General features: G+C 45.0%; 1 long non-coding RNA gene across 1 annotated transcript; it reads right to left on the bottom strand.

Annotated features, from left to right (window-relative positions):
* Nucleotides 1-13,308: 13,308 nt before the first annotated feature.
* LOC112953446 lies at nucleotides 13,309-18,664 on the bottom strand. The gene is made up of 5 exons (XR_003250577.1): nucleotides 18,527-18,664; nucleotides 18,025-18,154; nucleotides 17,158-17,242; nucleotides 15,051-15,129; nucleotides 13,309-14,772 (listed from the first exon to the last, which is right to left on the bottom strand). It is a non-coding gene; the product is annotated as an uncharacterized LOC112953446 (long non-coding RNA).
* Nucleotides 18,665-18,696: the final 32 nt, after the last annotated feature.

Below are 18,696 nucleotides of genomic sequence, written 5' to 3'. Positions count from 1 at the left end.
AGAAGTATTTGCCGGAGAGAAGGGAAATAGCTGGAGGAATGCAAAGAAAAGTATTATGTGGTGTGCAAGGGAGTTCTTGGAAGACTACAAAGAAATGATTAGCAGGAGAGGAAGAGAGTTCTGAGGGAAATAGGAAGCTAATTCTTATGAGCAGAAGAAGGGAAGTACTAGCCNAAAAGGAAGATAATTAATTACAGGAGAATGAATAGAAGTATTAGCTGGAGTGGAAGGGTATACCTGGGTGAAAAGAACGAGAATTATTATGTGGCGTGCAAGAGAATATTTGGGAGAATAAGAAGAAAAGTCTGAGTGGGAGTGGAATATAATTGTGAGGGCAGTAGAAAGATACTTTTCATAGCAAGTAGTGGAGAAGTATTTGCCGGAGAGAAGGGAAATAGCTGGAGGAATGCAAAGAAAAGTATTATGTGGTGTGCAAGGGAGTTCTTGGAAGACTACAAAGAAATGATTAGCAGGAGAGGAAGAGAGTTCTGAGGGAAATAGGAAGCTAATTCTTATGAGCAGAAGAAGGGAAGTACTAGCCRGAAAAGAAAGGAATAACYRAGGCAATACAAAGAGATTTATTCTATGGTGTGCAAGAGAACTRTTGCGAGAATAAAAATAAAGTTGTTAATGTTAGAGGAAGAGATGTCTGAGGGAATGAGGAACATAATAATTACGGGAAGAAGAGGAGAAATTCTAGCTGGAGAGGACGGGATAACTGGGGGAATAAATGGATAATGTTTTTGAGAGGAAGGAAAGGTGATTTTTACAGGAAGGAGAATAATAGAATTAGTYGGAGAGGAAAGGACTTCCTGGGCGAACACAAGGAGAATTCTTATGTGATGTACAAGAGAATTTTTGTGAGAAAAGCAATGCAATTCTTAGTGGAAGAGGAAGAGATTTAGGAGWGACATAGGAAGATAAATATTACTTAAAGCACAAGAGAAGACCTGAAAAGTAAGGGAATGATAYAAGGAATACAAAGAGAAGGATCCTGTGRTGAGCAGAAGTAAGATTGCAAGCATCGGAATAATCTTATTAGCGGAAGAGGAAGAGATTCATGAGACATAKAYRTAGTTATTAATGGAAGACAAYGACAAGYGTCAACCAGAAAAGAAGGGAATCATTGGGGGAATACAAAGAGAATTATTATGTGGCATGCGAGAGAATTATTTGCAAAACAGGAATAAGATTATTAGCMTGAGAGGAAGAGAGTTATGAGGGGAATAGAAAAATAATTATTAACAGAAGTAGGGAAGTATTAGCCGGAGARGAAGGGAATAACTATGGGTCTTCAAAGAGAATTATTATGTCTTGTGGAAGAGAGTAATTGAGAGAATAGAAATAAAATTCTTAGTGTTAGAGCAAGTGACTTATGAGGGAAAACCTAAGACAAGAATTACCTGAAGAAAAGAAATATTAGCCAGACATGATCAGTTTTATTAGGAGCATAAAAAYAGAATTATCRCTGGGAGTAAAAGGGAATTATTGTGAGAATAGCAATTAAATTGTTAGCATGAGCAGAGGAGAATTCTTAGGCAAAGAGAAGGATAATTACTACCGGAAGCCAAAGAGAAATATTGACTGGAGACAAAGGGAGTAACTGGATGAATACAAACAGAACTATTATGTAGCATGCAATAGAATTATTGGGAAAATACTATAGTTAGTAACAGTTRGGAAAATAGTGTAGTTAGTAATATATAGTTAGTAATAGTATAGTAGAGTAACAGAATAGTATAGTTAGTGGCAGAGGAAGAGACTTCTTAGCTCCAGAGGAAACATGAATTAGTGGGAATACTCACTGACCAAAAAGAGAAATATTACCTGGTGTGTGAGAGAATTATTGGGAGAAAGAGGATAAAATTCTTACAGGGAGAGGAGGAGAATTATGAGGGAAACAGAAGGTAAAAAGAAGTTTAGTATTAGCCAGAGAAGAAGAGAATAACTGGAGGAATAAAAAGACAAATACTATGTGGCRTACAAGAGAATTATAGAAATAAYAGGAATAAACATATTAGCAGGAGATGAGGGAAATAGGAAGATTATTATTGCCAGCAGAACAAGAGAAGTATTAGCAGAGAAGGAATAGAATAATTGGGGGAATACAAAGAGAATTTTTTTCTGGCGCGCAAGGGTATTGTTGCAAGAATAGGTATAAAATTATTAGCGGGAGAGGAAAAGAATTATAAGGGACACAGGAAGATAACTATTACCAGAAGAAGAGAAGTATTAGCCAAAGAGGAAGGTAATAATTGGGGGAATTCAAAGAGAATTATTAAGTGACATTGAAGAGAACTGTRGGAAGAATAAGAATAAAATTATTAGCAGGAGAGGTAGACATTAATTTGTGGACTAAAAGGAGAATTATTAGCTAAAGTAGGAGAGAATAATTTGGAGAATAGGAACAAACTTATAAGCTGGAGAGGAAAATAATTGTGCACAAGAGTAAAGGAATTATTAGAAGAATAGAAAGGGAATAATTTGGGGGGAAAAAATAAGGAATTATTACCTAGTGTGTAAGAGATTTCTTAGAATACTAGTACTGTATTTAATCGGATTGGAAGAGAATTATTAACATGAGAGGACAATATTGATTAGCAGGAGTAGATGTTAATTACCCGGTGAGTAAAAAGAAATATTGTCAGGCATGCAACAGAACTTTTGGGAGAATAGGAATAATATTATTAGTGGGAAAGGAAGARAATTCTGAGAGAAACAGGAAGATAAATATTACAGGAATATTACAGGCGTAAGAAGGAAAGTATTAGTCAAAGAGGAAACTAGGGAAATACCAAGAGAATTATCATGTGGCATGGAAGAGAAATATTGGGAGAACAAGAATAAAATTATTCTTAAGGCAACGAGACAAATTATGAGGGAAATAGGAAGATAGTCGTTACTTGAGGAGGAGGAGAAGTATTAGGTGGAGAGGAAGGGAATGATTGGGAGAACAGGAATAAAATTAGTAGTAACRAAATTACTATTGGGAGAGTAAGAGAATTATTAGCAGGAGAGGAATGGAATTATTAGGAGAATAAAAGGAGTATTATTGCCTTATCTGCAGAAGAACTGAATAATTAGCAAAATAAAACCAGAATAATATACCTGCAATGAAAGAGAATTATTGGGAGAACAGAAATAAAATTATTACCCAAGGTAAAGAGAAGTATTAGTGAGAGCAAAATAAAATTCTTAATGAGAAATAGAATTATATTGTGAAATCTAGAGAATTATTAGTGGGAAAATAAGTATTAGCCATAGATGAAGAGGGGGGAATATAAAGAGAATTATATTTAGGGGAATATAAAGAGAATTATATTTAGGGGAATATAAAGAGAATTATTATCTGAACTGACAGAAAATTATTAGGAAAATAGGAATAAAATTATCACTGGGAAAGGATAATTGTTATCTTGCAGGAGAGGAGAAGACTAATTAGAAGGAGAGGAAGGGAATTATTAGGGGATTAGAAACAAAATTATTACCTGAAGAGAACTGTTGGCAGAAAAGTAACAAAATTATTAGCAGGATGGAAAGAGAAAAATCAACGAGAGAGGAAGACAATTCCTAACGGAAGAGGAAGAGAATTATAGTGAGAAAAGTACAGAATTATTAGTGGGAGGAGAAGAGGAGGGTTAGATGGAGAGGAGGAGAGCCATTAGGGGAATAAAAAAGATAATTATTACCTGGAGTCAAAGAGAATTTGGGGGAGAAGAGGATTAAAATTATTAGCCAGAGGGGAAGAGATTTATCAGCAAGAGACGAAGAAAAGTATTATGGCAATTGGAAGAKAATTATTACCTGGAATTATAGAGATTATTTTGGAGAATAGGAACAAAATTATTAGTGGGAGAGAAAGAGATTTCAGAGTGAGAGATCAAGAAAATTATGAAAGATAGGGAGAGACTTCTTAGCAGCAGAGAATAGGAATAATTAGTGGGAGAGGAATGATTTTGAGCATAAAAAGARAATTATTACCTGGCGTCAAAGACACTTACTGGGAGAAGAGGAATAAAATTCTTAGGAGGAAGGGATTTATGAGAAGAAGTGAAAGAGTAAAATTAGTGAGAGAAGATGGCAACTAWTAAGGAAATAAAAAGGGAAATATTACCTGATTAAAAAAGAATTATTGGAAGAATAACCTTATAATTATAAGTGGCAGGGGAAATAAATTATTAGGGGAGTAAAAAGAACTATTAACTATTGTGGAAAAGAATTATGAGGAGAATAAGAATAAAATTATTAGTGGGAAAGGAAGAGATTTAACAATGAGAGACCAAGAGAATTATGAGGGAAATAGGAAGAAATAGGAATAGGAAGAAGCATCAGCGGGAGAGGGCGAGAAGCATGAGGGGCATCAGTAAGGAATTACTGGCAGGAGGGAAGTTATATTTTAAGAGGGAGAGGAAGAGAATTTTTAGAGGGAGAAAAACAGAGTATTAGTGGAAGAACAGAAGAATCAGGATGAGAAAAACAGAGTTATTATTCTGTTTTCATGAACATTCATTCATTCTSTATTGATTCTGTATTCAAAAAGAATTATTACGGAGAGCAAAAGGAGGAGCCCAGTCAAGTTATTACAGAGAATGCAGGAAAGAGTTATTACGGAGTGCCAAAGAAAATTTCTACGGAGCGAGAATCAATTATAATTGCACGTAGAAATGAAATGCTGCATAGAATAACAATTCCTGTGGGGAAAAAAGAGGCGTGCAAAAAAGAATTACTGCAGAGCATATGAGTAGGAAATATTACCAAGAGAGAAAGGGGGAGGAAGAAGGATTTCTTATGGGAAGTGTGGAAGAGTTATTGTGGGGAGAAAAAGGGGTAATGAGGAATTATTGCAGATCGTGCAGAAAATGATTTTTACAGCGCGTACAGAATAAGCATTGCAGATAGCGGAAAAAAATTATTACAGGGAGAGAAAGTTGGAGCACAGGGGAATTATTGCAGAGAGAGAGAGAGACAGGAAGAGGAATTATCATGGGGAGGGTGACAGTTATTACAAGGCGCACAGGAAAGAAGTGTGGTGTAGTGTGGGAAATAAGTATGGCAGAGCATGCAAGGAGAAATGGGTGCGGAGTGCATGGGTAAATTTTTTACATAGAGCAAGAATTACTGTGGAGGGCAAAAATACAGGGAGAGAAAGGCACAGTAAAACTATTATGGAGCACGCAAAAGGAGTTATTGCTGAGAGAGTTATTACAAGGAGAGAAGGGAGCATAATTAGGAAAAAAACTAAATGGAAATAATAGTAAAACATGAATGTAGGCTGCCCAAAAAGTGGTGGGGTCACCATCCCTGCTAGTGTTCAAGAAAGGTGTAGATGAGACAGGGAGATGGTTTAACACGTATGGTGTGAAGGGTTTACGGTTGGACTTGATGGTCTTGAAGGTCTCTGAAGATCTCTTGAAGATTACCAAAATATCAGAGAGGAGCAGTTGACAGAGGGGTCGACACCGACAAGCTGATGCAGGACAGTGGGAACCAGAACTTACGGCCACACTTCTGCTTCTCTGATCCTCAAGTGCAGCAACGAGCCCAGGAGAGCACCCAGCACATGTGCTTCTCCTTACCTTTTCAGCACAGCCCCTTCCACAGTGGAGGACAGTAGCAAGCAAAGCAATCTGTGCATGTCCCCAGCCCCAGCTGTTGCGGGACTGGCGTTTAGGCACAGGAGGGTAGCAGGGAGTGCTGCCCAATGCAGAGTACCTGCTGCTCTTACACCTGCAGTTCCTACGGTTTTGACCAGCTCAAGACACTTGTTTGCTTTCCAGAATGGATGATTTTTTTTTCTCCCAACCATTAATGTGTGTGCCTTGTTTTATTACTGTTTTAATAAGAACACCAAAGGCTCCAGCCCTGCTCTTGAATATATATAGGTATCCAGCTTCTACCTGGAAAAGCAGATTCTCCAAAGCTGGTGGCAAGAAAAATGTTGCAGTCCACTCCGAGTTTGCCATTGACAGGGACCAATAGCACACTGACCCTCCCTGGTAACTGTCAGAACGTCCCGTTTCTGTTGCATCTTTGGGGTTAGAACAGGCACGGGCAGCACAGAACACAAGCACTGGCTCCCTGACGGCAGTACTGGATTTCCAACATGGTAGGGTACTGGTGCAGGTGCCACTGTGCACTGTACATCCACATCCCACCAACCCCTTGGCATTGCAGTATCGATTTTTAAGCACAGGAAGGTGGCGAGGAGCACTGCACCAAGCAGGGCACACGCGTGCTGCCCTTTCAGCAGCAGCTCTGCTTTACTGACAAGTACAAGGGGGGTCACTCATTTTCCAGAATGGCAGAACTTTTATTTGTTGTTTTTTTTCCAAGTGACAGTAGTCAAACAATTATTTATGTTTAAAGGATAAGAACCCCCCTATTTTATACAGATATATATGTATCCACCCCTCTTACCTGGAATGAGGCAAGCAGCTCCTTCCCAACAGGGCRCAAGAAAAATGCTACTGTCCAGTCCACACTGGCTGTTTCCAGGATCTTAAGATGATGTCTCCARCCTGGGGTAGCTGGCAAAATGCTTCACTTGCAGTTTTGCTTTCTGRATGTGTGAGTGGAGCCCTCAGGGGTGGGAGCGTAGGCTGCATTTGAACCATACCTCTGCAATATTCAGCACTGAGCACAACAGTGGCAGTGCGCATTTGTGGGCCTCAACCATCGCTGGACTTCTTGTGGCTACAGGATGGCGGCAGTCGGTGCTTCGGGGCGCAATGCACACGCGCCCACCCCGGGCTGACGCTGTACAGCCTCCTTCCCACGTGAAGGCAGTAAGTACAGGGTGAGCGGTGGAGCCCCTTGCACGCAGGTGCAGACTCAGCCCCTTGACCACGTGAGCACAGCAGTCTTCATTCAGCCCATGTGCRTTGGCACCACAAGGATGTCTGTCTTCAGCAAAGAGACCACTCCACTTTCCAGCATATCTAGTTTTTTTATTTTACCAAACCAGCATCACTGCTATTACAGTCTGAAAACAAACTCTTATGATTGGGCGTGTCTTTCATATAGATGTGTTTATATCTCCCACATACCTGGTTTGAAGCAGGCACCTTCTTCTGAAGGCTTCAGAAACCAAGCTTTCACCTTAACAGTGTGAAAACACAAACCAGAATTACTCATAGGCTACACTAAACAATGAAAAAAGTGCGTGTGTGTGTATACATACATATATATTTATAAACTTGGGTTTTAAATTAGAGAAATCCCATCCCCAAACATTTCAAGGCTAAACTGACTGACTACACACAACCCCCCCCCAACACACAAGCTACCACCAGCCAGTAAGCTCTACAAGAGCACAACTGTGCAGCTCTGATGTTCTGGACAGGAACAGAGAGTCAAATACCACTGCCTGTGGCAGAAAGGGGCCAGCGAAGTCCAGAACAGGAATGCAGAAGCAGCCAGCAAGGCCCAAGGCCTTGACAACATAGGAAATGCAACTGTGAAAGGGGGCCAGGAAGGTACAAGAGCCCAGAGCAGTGGCAGCACAAAAGCCTGGATTAGCAGCGACCACTGAGGCCACAATGAGGGCTGCAAAGATGTCCAGCTGCAGATGACAGAGCCCACACAGAACAAGCAGCCATCCGCCAGCGTGATGCTAGTGAGCAAGGCCAGGCAGAAGACAACGGATGCCTCCTGCACTACTGCCCCGCATTATTGGATGTGCTCTGGGAGCACAAAGAGCAGGAGCAGCACCAGGACCTGAGCAAAAGAAACTCAAGCTGCAATGCAAACCACAGACAGGCGGGAACTGTCTGCTCTCATTTTCCCACATGTGCACTGTGCTGCCTCTGCCTTCCACACCGTGCTCATCGAGAAGACATCTCCAGTCTGCCCTCAGTGGCAGCACCCATGGTCAGGACACCCCAACACGCTTTGCCCATCAACTGAGCGCCTGCAGTACTCTGGGTCTCCACCACTCTTCCCAGGGCATCCTCAATGGCARCCACACTCTCTCTGAGCTAMSGATGGTCTTCATTACCTGCCAAAGCAAAAGGCAGGCAGTCACCTCTGTGCCACTCAGCTACGGCTTCAGCCGCCAAAAGAGCCACTTCCAAAGCGCCACGGACGCCCTGCTCRCTGGCACCCTGCCCCTTGCCAGGCCACACTCACCAAGCCCACCAGACACAATCTGCACACCTGAAGTGCTCAGACATCACTGGGAAAAGCCCTCAGTGTGATCTGAAAGGAGCAGAAGGCATAATGTTACTAAGAAACAGCTCAACAGCACCCAATGTTGTCAGACACAACTACCTTTCTCTTCTCCCACCCATTGAGGCTCTGGTCAGTGCTCAACTGCTCCTCTCCTCAACTTTGTAGAATCCTCCAGATTCTGCAAACACAGGGAAGTCACGTATTACAGTGACGCGGGCAAGACCACAGCCCATTCCCACGGAGCGTTCGCTCATGCGCCTCTACCTGCTCTGCTCGCCCCTGCCGACCATTGGGCTCTCTCACCACAGGGAAGCTGCTGCCACAGCACCTGTAGAAGCAGAACAGTGATGGGCAATAGGGACAGCGCCAGCAAGACACCCACCTTATGCTAAGCTCTAGTTTCTGTCAYGGAGCGACACTTATCTTGCTGCTCACCACGTTGCTCCACACTTGCATGCACAAAGCAGAAATACATGAGGGGAACCATCCACCACAACACTCCCCTCGCCACAGCAATCTTTCAGCTCACCTGTTTATTCCTGCACAACTCTTCCTTCCTCCATCTCCCCAGAGCCTGCTCAGAACACTGCCCAGCATCTTCAACAAAGCAAAAACACAACAAGAACAACTGGAAGTGCCACACAGAGTGCCAGAGCAATCACCATTCCAGCTCCTCACCACCACACTCTACACACACCAAAGGAACTCCAGCCCCGAACAGACACACACACACACACAGAGCAAGCACAAATATAGAGCAAAATCCTACACAAAAGGAACCCCTGCCACGCATAAGACGCTGAGTGCCAGAAAGCCCAACAAGGTCACGAGCACGTGGCTCTGATGCTCCAGACAAGGCTGGTATAGAGTCAAAGGCCATCGCCTGCAATGGAAAGGGCCGGCAAGAAGGATCCAAAACCACGCGACCACAGGCAAGAGAACCCTAACAGGGCATCGGGGAGGCGCAACACAAGACAGGCCTCAGATGAGGAAGGAGCGGCCACCAAAGTTTTGACATCTATCGCAAAAGAAAGTGGCTGCAACAGCCACAAGGTTGAAGAGACAGAGCGCCCCTTTGTAGCTCCATGAGCAACTGATAACAAAAATATCTGGCACAAGAACAACAACAACAACTACAAGTCTGGCCAGGCAAAAACACAATGGCCACCCAGAAAGGCCCAAAGCTTTGGCAACACAGGAAATAAAACCATGAAAAGGAAGGCACAAGAGCTGGGGCAGYAGCACTAGAAGACACAGCAGTGGCTGCAAAGTCACCCAGAACCAACATCTCCTGCACTAGCGCTGCGCAGTGTGGGACATGCTACAGGAGCTCAAAGAGCAACATCCAGACCTGAGCAAAAGAGAGCAAAGCTACGAYGCAAGCCACAGATTATGCAATGATGCAGTCACTCAGACACTTCTTTTTAGTATCTGAAGCCATACCAAGTTAAAATGAGTTAAAATTAAAATGTTCTTTTAGACCAATGCATAAGATCTGAGCAAAGAGAGGTTTGGATTTCCTCTGCAAAGCGTCTGACACAAATGAAACATTTGAAGCTACACTGTAACTTACTTATGSGCAGAATGACTTGAAACTTACACAGAAGGGGAGGAGGACAAGAAGACACCATCACCASATACTAAAAACAGCATTTCAGCATTTTTCACCACTTACTTGGAGGCAGCAACTACACACATTCAGCAATTTGCTGCACAGAAAAGCCGAGTTCCACCACAGGCAATTTTCCAGCTACTCACTGACATCAGACCCATTTTGAAAGCTGTATTTATCTTGGATGGCAAAAACAACCTTCATGAAGCCCTGTCAAAGTGCTGCCCCAGCCCTGCTCGGAGTTATTCCATATCTGAAAAACAAGATTGGAACAAGGTTAGGAAAAAAAAAAAAATCACATCATTGGCATTCCTTCCTTCACACAAAATTTCTTCCTAATGTGAACTGGAACACTACATCAGAGTAGAGGAACCTCAGTTAATTCCAGATTAACTTAGCCTGCCAAGTCATGGCAAAGTCTGATAGCAATGATTTTAAAAATGGACAGACAGCCTCAAGGGGAAAAAAATATGACTATGTTCATCTTCTGATCTTTGATACAAATTTTCATCTTTGATCATCATCAGGAAGTTGGAACTTAGAGGCGTGTGGGGTGTCAAATTGCACTACTTTAAGACAAAGCTCCAGAGTTCTGTGCAAAAGCAGGTGGTAGCAGTGAACACCTAACTCAGTATTTGTGGCTGGATRAAACACAAGACAACTGAAGGTGGGGAGATACAACACAATGAAGCTGCTCACGTGCACAGTGAACCTATGCAAGTCCTGCTGGTGCCTGCTGGTCTCTGCTCACCACCACGAGTGCCATTGTCAGTCCTTTCTCAAGRCACTGGCTAGAGTTGCAGAACCCAACATCCACCCTCCGAACCACAAACTGAGGCACTGAAAGCAAAGCAAAGGGTCTGTGTGATTCCTGCTGTCCCRATCCACTGTCGGGGGAGGTWTCGATACGATCCCAAGAGCGAGATTAAGACACAAAYGAGGTCAAATGCCATACAACCTTATAAGCTCTATTTTCATAATAGCGATAGGACAGAGAGAAGAAGAAGAAGAAAAGGAAAACAAAAAGGAAAAGAAGAAAGATAAGCAAACAAGCAGGAGAGATGCAGCAAGATTAGTTACCACCACCACCAGTCGAGTTACGTTTCGTCGTCTCTGTCTCGGTGCAGGTGATGATTTTCTTGAAAGAGAGTTGAGAAGAAGGAAAAGAAGCTTCTCTCTTTGCGCGCATCTCCCCCCCCCTTGGGGGGTAAAACGTAGTCCTTTTATTGTCCCAGTTCTTGAAGAGTCCACCCACTTTCTTGAAGCTTTTTGCTTTGGTGCTCCTCTTCCCCCCGCCCCACTCMACYGCCAGCGCCRCTCGTCAGGCTCTGCTGAGCATTGYTGGGGTCTTGGGCTAATCCATGAAGTTGTAAATTGTGTAGAGATAGCAAACCTCGAGCTAGTGTCTCAGTCTTCCCACAGACAGGATGCCAAGGCCAAGAAGTTGTTAATTGTATGAAGATAAGACACCTAGCATATCTCAGTCTTCCTAGAGACAGGAGGAAACTATATGGCAACAATGTCAAGACAGAACACAATCCGCAATAGTCTCTTACATAAATACAATCCACGATAGTTTCTTACACTGCAGACCAACACTCCCTTGAGAGCAAGAACAGAAGCAGCAAAAGAATCCTTGTGCCACATGGCTGCCCACTCCTGCAGTAATTCATCTAGTCCTTAACAGCTGTGGCAGCAGGATTTACACTGCAGAAAGTCTCCACTGAAAGGTCTTGGCTACAGACAAGCTGCCTGGTTTATAGGAATCGAGCACTTGAAATCCTCCATACCCAACAGTGTGATGAAAAGCTGAAGAATAACAAATTCTTCATAGATTGATACCTAATAGTTAACCTGCATATTTAACCCCTTGATATAGATTTAAGTCATTTAGGTTTAAATCATTTTCATCATTTAACCGTTGCCACATTCCACCTCTCTAGCGCATTTAAAATTCAACTACTTGAGGATGGCTTTGCTTTTCTCACCTTCTAATAAGCTTTTAAAAGGTAAGTACCTTTTAAGTAACCACATGTGCACTGCTGCTCTTCTTCCCAGATGGAGGGTTCCTCCAGGTAGAGGTGACTGAGTCGGGGAGGCCTAGCTCTGTATTTTCAGGTGCATGATGCGGCACCAGGAGACCACAGAGGTGTTAACAAGCCCAGAGAACCAACACAGGGCTCCAGGGCAGAATTAAAGAAGTGGTTCTGAAGAGACTAGACAGTCCTACACCAAAACTAGAGGACCCAAACAGAGCTGGAGCACAAAAGGAAGCATTCAAAGAGCACTCCAGAGTAAAGCAAAGGTGTTTCTGGGGCTCTGCAGCAGCAAGAGAACACTCAACAGCACAACAAGACTCTCTGGGGGAATCTACTGCAGAGTAAATGCATCTCGTGGAGAGCGGAGAGCCACTGCCCGAGAAGCCTCGGCAACAAAAGAAGGCGGGGGTGAAAGAAGCCTGAGAGCCACGACCAGGTCCTGCCCAGGACAAGGAGCCGCCCTGCCCGGCCCTGCCCTTCCCGCCTCCTCCCCGGCGCGCTCCCGTCCTCCCTCCCTGCTCCACAGCCCGAGGCGCCGCTCTCGCCCACCACGTCCCGCCCCGCCGCCCTTCCTGGCCCCGGCGCAGCCGCCCCGAGCGTGGCCCGGGACCCCCCTCCCCAAGCTGCACCCCAGCCCCGAGCGCCCCCCGGCCGCGCTCACCTCCTGCGGCGCCGGCGGCTCCTCCTCAGCGGCAGCCCCCGCCTCGCAGCGCGGCCCCGACGCGGGCTGCCCGCAACGTGGCCGTGACCATGCCCGACCCCCGCAGCCGTSAGCGCCGGCCGCAGCTGCCGCCCATCACCCAGCGGGGCGGGAGGAGGGTCACGGGCCCCATTAGGGACAGCTGGGGCAGCCAGGGCAGCAGAGCCTCCCCCAGGACCAGCGGGTGTCTGAAAGCGGGAGGTGGAGCCCTGGCCCTGGGGGACACTAGAACTAGCCTACGACCCCACCGGGTAGTGGAGAAATTCCCGTACAGACATCTGAAACCTGCTTTGTAAATGTTGCAGCTGAATAAATCGTGCTCTTCGTGAACTCCACTAACTGGTTGGAATGCAATTGGACCTGTGGTCAAGTGACTGCTTGTGAATCCCTTGTGGGCAGAGCCCAGCCTGACAGCTACCACAGTATTGGGTATTGGACCCATTAAGAGAGGAATCCAGCTGCCCTCCCATCCCTTCTAAGCTCTGAGGACCTGCAGGAACCCAAGGGGATTCATCTCTTCCCAAATTTAACCCCCCTTCAAACTCAACACTGAGCAACAAGAAACACAAAGCTCTGTCATGTGCTGCAAGGAAAATGCAGGGTACAGCGAGAGCTCTGGGCAACCCAAGTGGTCTGTCAAGAACCACACATCCAAAAAGGAGACAGAGGAGTGCTAAAACTTTACTGGAGTGAAGGGAGAATCCATCAGGCAGACCCCTGTGGGGTCTCTCACATGGCTGGAGGACTCAGCCCCCTTTTATCCTCACTTCCTGACCAAGGCAGCCCTCTTCTTTTCCCCTGCCAAGGGGGAGATGCTCCAGTCAAGCGACTCAGACCCCCTGGCCAAAGAATGGGTGGCAATTCCCTCTGTTAATGCACCCAACTCTCAGCATAGGCTCCTTTGTCCCACTCACTCATAGTTCTGCTCCATCCCCCCATGCCTATATTTGTCCCACTCATCAGCCAAACCAGGTAGGGTAAATCCATTATTTGTAAAGACACCAGCTTGGGTGTTCTGCTCCCTTTGGACTGGCAGCACCTTCTTCAAATCCAGCAGCAAGAAACATTTTAGCTTCAAAAYGTCCAGCCTTGCTGACCTCCCCRGGCTTAACAGGAAACCTGTCACTTGCCACTGTCTCCTGAAAGGTCTGGTACAGAGCAAAACATCTTCTCCAAGGAGACTGACCRTCTCCTCCACTGCAGCCTGCTCTCAGTAGCACGGCCCTCTCAGCAAACAAAAGGGTATGAGAAACTTTCACATCTGCTCTGAGCACTTGCATATAAGAGAACAACATCACAACGAGGGATTCATGGACTTCATCTTCACTCTATGCATGATCCCATACTGTGAGCTTGCTTTAATGCATCAGAAATGGAYGCTTTGGGGCACTAATATTCACAGAATCCATACGCACTCCATCAAGGAGGATTCTCCATAAAAAACTCTGACAGCCAGAGCGCTGCTACGTAACAAACCYTGACAAGCAGCTCATCACACTGATCCTCCAACTTCGGTTTCTTCTGCCAGACGTAATCAAAGGTGGATTTTTCACATCCTGTTGCCAGGGCCTCCCCAGCAGCTCCTGCAGCAGCTCCCTCCCCTCATCAGAAGAACCATCAAAAAAGTACTTAATACAGTGCAAGGAATGGGGAAGTTGCTGGTGGGCAGGGGACTCAAAGGTCCAATCTTTAGCACAAAGAGAAAACTGTCTGATGTAGGTGAGGTGGTGGCAGTTTGGGCTGAGGAAGTGGTACCTCTTTGTGCCACGCTGCTCCCTGCACATATGGCAGGAGGCTGCTATAATGGTGTCCAATAACAGCAAGGACATTGGGAAAAAAATAAGAGACTAAAAAATTAGGAGACTACAGGATTTGCCAGAAGGATTTCCAGTCCCTCAGGGAAGCAGCAGAGGGAGAGGATCACGGCACGTGCAACTAGGAGGCATCGTCCACACAGAGGCCTAAAAGACCAAGCCCAGAGCATGGACCCCGTGGCCCTTGATTATGAAGCCTGTTTCAGAGCCTGCAAGAAGGGGGAATAAAACGCACACGTTGCAAACAAACAGGAGGCCACGATGCCTCTGCAGTTCAGACAGGCTTCTGCAGTCAGCGCTGTTTAGGGGCTGCACCTTCTGCAGCTCTGTACAGTTGATCTTCCCAGAAGCGTGACACCAGGGTGAAGTGCATCTCAAAGAAAGCCATGGGACAACCGCTTTGGTTTCAACCAGCTCACAGATAAAGCACCAGCATTCCTGCCAGGAAATCCCATCCAAAGATGATGTTAGGTTGGGCACTAAAGCAACAGATCATAATTCTGACACTGCATCCAAAAGGGCAAGTCTTGCAGTGATGAGTTAAACAACAGCACTCTCCTTCCCACAAATATCCTTTGGTGGAGAGGGGCAGCCAGGCACAGCAGCTTCCCCACCACACAATGGAATTAGATCCCAGACAGAGGCTGCCTTCTGAGTGTGGAGCTGTACATCTGAATGCCTGCAGTGGACCAGAGGCCTGGCCTATTCACATTTACCCTCTATTATTTCTCCTGTGTCACTTCTCCTGTCTGAACAGGCTCTTCCATCTTCTCAGGTTGTCAGCAGACAGGTGACCTGTGAGAAAGCAAAGAAAGGAAAACATTCAAAAGGAAATCTAACAGATTCATGGAGCCTCAAAAAGTTTCACCGTTTCCCCCGACTCTTGCCCTAGACATTATAATCTGGGCAAGTCTTATCTCTTTTGTCATCATCTACCTGCCATCATGCCAGAAAAGGGAAAGAAGCAATACTTTCCTTTAAGATGAATCTCCCTCGCAGCTGGGTCAAACATGTGAAAAAGCACTAACTGCTTATCAGGAATTAAGAAAGTTTTTCTTAATTAAAAAATATTTTATTTCCTAAAACACCTGCTATGAAAGAAGAATCTCACCAGTTTATTTTTCGTATAGAGTGGCAAATGGAAAGGTTTAAGTCTGACAAAGGCACAAGACTATAGAATATCCTTCCCCCTGTCCCCCAGCTCTTGGTCTAGTTCCATCCTTACTTGTGCTTACGTGTTTGAGGCAAGGAAGCACTTCAAAGTGAAGAATGCATGAGGTGAAAATGATCGTGAAATACAATACCAGAAATGGTTGGAATTGTCCAACACTTGACAACGGGGATGTACAGCACAAAGCCCCGAAGGAACTCACTGGACCGCAGAGGACACAAACTGAGGGAACATTCGGATCAAACAGGAAAACAGAACAAATGCAAGATTTTGTAAGCAAGTTTAAATCTAGTGTGAATGCAGGAATACTGGTGTTCTCCAATTCCTGGGCAAAGACAACAGGAGGGGTTTTGTTGTTGGGTTTCATATTCATCCCATTGCAGGCCATAGGGAGCTGATAATCCCCACCGCTATTGGGAGGCTTTTGCTCGTTTGACCTTCACTGAAGGGCCAGGTTGGAGGGAGAGGAGGGAAGATGTGAGGGAAGAAACCTTCCAATTGGGGAGCAAAGCTAGAGGGAGAGCAGATTTGCTCGCTTTTGTCTTCAGGGAWGTTTAGCAARGTGAGCTGAAGGGTTCTTTTCTAATTCTGCTTCTATTACTGCCCTTTGGAGATTGCTCCTAGAGAGATATAGAGTTCTGCACAGAACTTCTGCAGAGAACTGTATTGAGTTCTGCAGAGGAAAATCTGCATCTCAGGACTTGCTCCTGAGACAAATCGCAGTTCACTTGCTAATTCAGAAAATAAAACTAATTAATTAGAACAGACCTTGTCTCAGCAGGGATTAAGGGCTTTTTATGAAACATATCCAGAACATATACAGGAAAAACAGCATGATCACAGCAATAAATCTAAATCGTTTTTTGCTGAGCAGCTGCGTTATTCACAGTCCTTGCTCCAGCACTGCAGTTTCTCCTTCCCTAGCTGCCTTCCGTTTGGGCACAGAAACTCCTGACAATTATGCCATTAAAGGTGATGTCCGTAATGGAACAAACTGCCTGCACTGGCCACCTGAGTCTTATCTGAACAGCAGCAGAGTCCAGGCAACACAGTTCTTAGATTGGCTTAGATTGGCTCTTAGTCGAGAAGAAAGGAGGAAAGCTCCTGGATACGGGATCTGCAGCAAAAGTGGCAAGCGGGGCTGCTTGTGGGGAGCACTGGCTTAGGGATAAGCTGCAGGGTGTTACTTCCCGGGAAGGGGGAAGCCGAGGAAGGGAGCATTCCTGGAGCACAGGCAGGAGGGTGAGGTGTCAGTCCCTGCACATCAGAGACAGAGGGGTGCAGGAAGGAGGACTAAAAGGATAAAACAATAAGGAGGTTAAGAGTAGGGAAACCAGCATTGCTGCATTCAGCTCCACGCTCTCCACTTTCTTTTCCCTCCAAACTTTTCCAGTAAAGAGAAATTTTGTCTTTTGTTGGAGGTCTTCCTTAAGAGATTAGGGCTAAGAGGTCACTGATGCAGGGATGATCCTGTTTGCTTGCTCTGATGCAATTTACAGGTCAAGTAACAGAACAGCACAACTTTTTCATGCCATCGCTTTGCAAGACAATGGTCATGTGCAAATGCAGGAAGTTCAGATTCTTTTCCAGGTAACTTCCCCTTCATTTTATACTTCTCCTTGGAGAAGTTCCTTGAAAAACCTTCTACTCACCAAGAAATCCCCTGCTACAACAATGGGTGTGCAGTTGCTGGTCAGCAGCAGTAGGTATCACAAAAGGAGCCACAACTTCAAGATGCTGCAAGGAAAGACAAGAAGCCCTCGGTGAGAATCAGGTTTTCGTGTCCTTCAGAATTTCCCCTCTTCACTTCAGAGGACAATAAAAACTCAAGATGCAGATTATTACTATTAAATATTCATGTTATATTTCTTTACTGTCAGTTATCATCTCTCATTGCCTTTCCACTCTTTGAAGGAATTCTGCTTCTAATAAGAACATGGCTTTCAAAGGCAAGATGGTCAGTCCTACAAAGCRCTGCTTCTTTTCAAAAAGACACCATTTTTTCCGTTAAATTAGGATATTTTACAAACCGAGGCTAACTCTGCATCTTGCTTTTTCATAGTGTATATGTTATTCTACTGAGCATAGTTAAAAAGAAGATGTTTTAGAATCAGAACTGAAATCCAGTAAAGCAAGGGATTACATTCTTTTTCTATTTTGCTGCTCCAGAGAGGCTCTCAGGGCTCTCTCCATTAAARCTGAAATTTTCTCCACATATAGGCCAAAACAGACTCTAAGGACCTAGGAAAAGGCAGGTTGTAGTAGTAGCTTTGGGGGTCTGAGCTAGAGTAGAAACCRAGCAGCTCTGTCCTAACTTCATCATAAGGTCCTGTAAGTTTCTTTTAGATATCACATTCCTGAATTGGAAATCACCCGGATTTTAGATAGTAATACAGTTCAAGAACCCATTTTAAAATGCAGTCAAATGAGAGATGCAAGTTTCCTAATAGCTCCCATTTAACTTCTGATACAGGTAAGAAGCTTTCCTATCCTAAACATGGGACAAAAACACCACTCACCTATGGATTGATACATCCCCCCAGGGGCTGTTTTTGAAGCTTCATCAGGTAAAGGAGAAGTTCCAAGGAGAGCATGAGCAAAACACCCAGGAAGACCAGGATCCRCAATAACACGCACCTCCTTGACAAGCTGCAAAGGGCCAAAGTCATACAACCCAAGTCAGACAACCAAAACTCTACTGCCAAATAACTTCCCCTCCAAAAATATTTATTTATCAACACCCCCCCAAGAATATTCACCTCAAAACATACCCCCGTTCCCATTTTAAAAATTCCCTCAAAGAAATATTCTTGGGTTGTCTCAGGATGTTACTTTTCCCAGTTTCTCTTTCTGTGCTTTTTTTCTTTTTTTTTCATTCGTCGGTCTCAGTCCCACAGCTGCTCCTCTTCCAAAAAGAAAAACCTGCGCTTTGAGGGTGATATGTACATTTCTGCCACTGCTACCCCGACTGAAGCAGGCAGCTTGCACACAGGCGTTTCTAAGAGCAAGGCTGCGTCTTACCTCGTTGCTTCTAGGAGCTTCCTGCGGCGGGCGACACTCCAGGGTAGCAGCGAAACCGGGCGCGCGGCTGCCGCTCCGCTCGCAGTTCCGCTTTCGAGACGCGCAGCGGCAGCACCGCCAAGGGGGACGCGGGGCGCGGGCGCGCCCTCGTCTGCAGCGCGAATTTATGG

Source organism: Nothoprocta perdicaria, unplaced genomic scaffold (assembly GCF_003342845.1).
Source record: "Nothoprocta perdicaria isolate Ctin4 unplaced genomic scaffold, notPer1 scaffold_445, whole genome shotgun sequence".
Lineage (NCBI taxonomy): Eukaryota > Metazoa > Chordata > Aves > Tinamiformes > Tinamidae > Nothoprocta > Nothoprocta perdicaria.
This window is presented reverse-complemented; position numbering and strand designations above follow the sequence as displayed.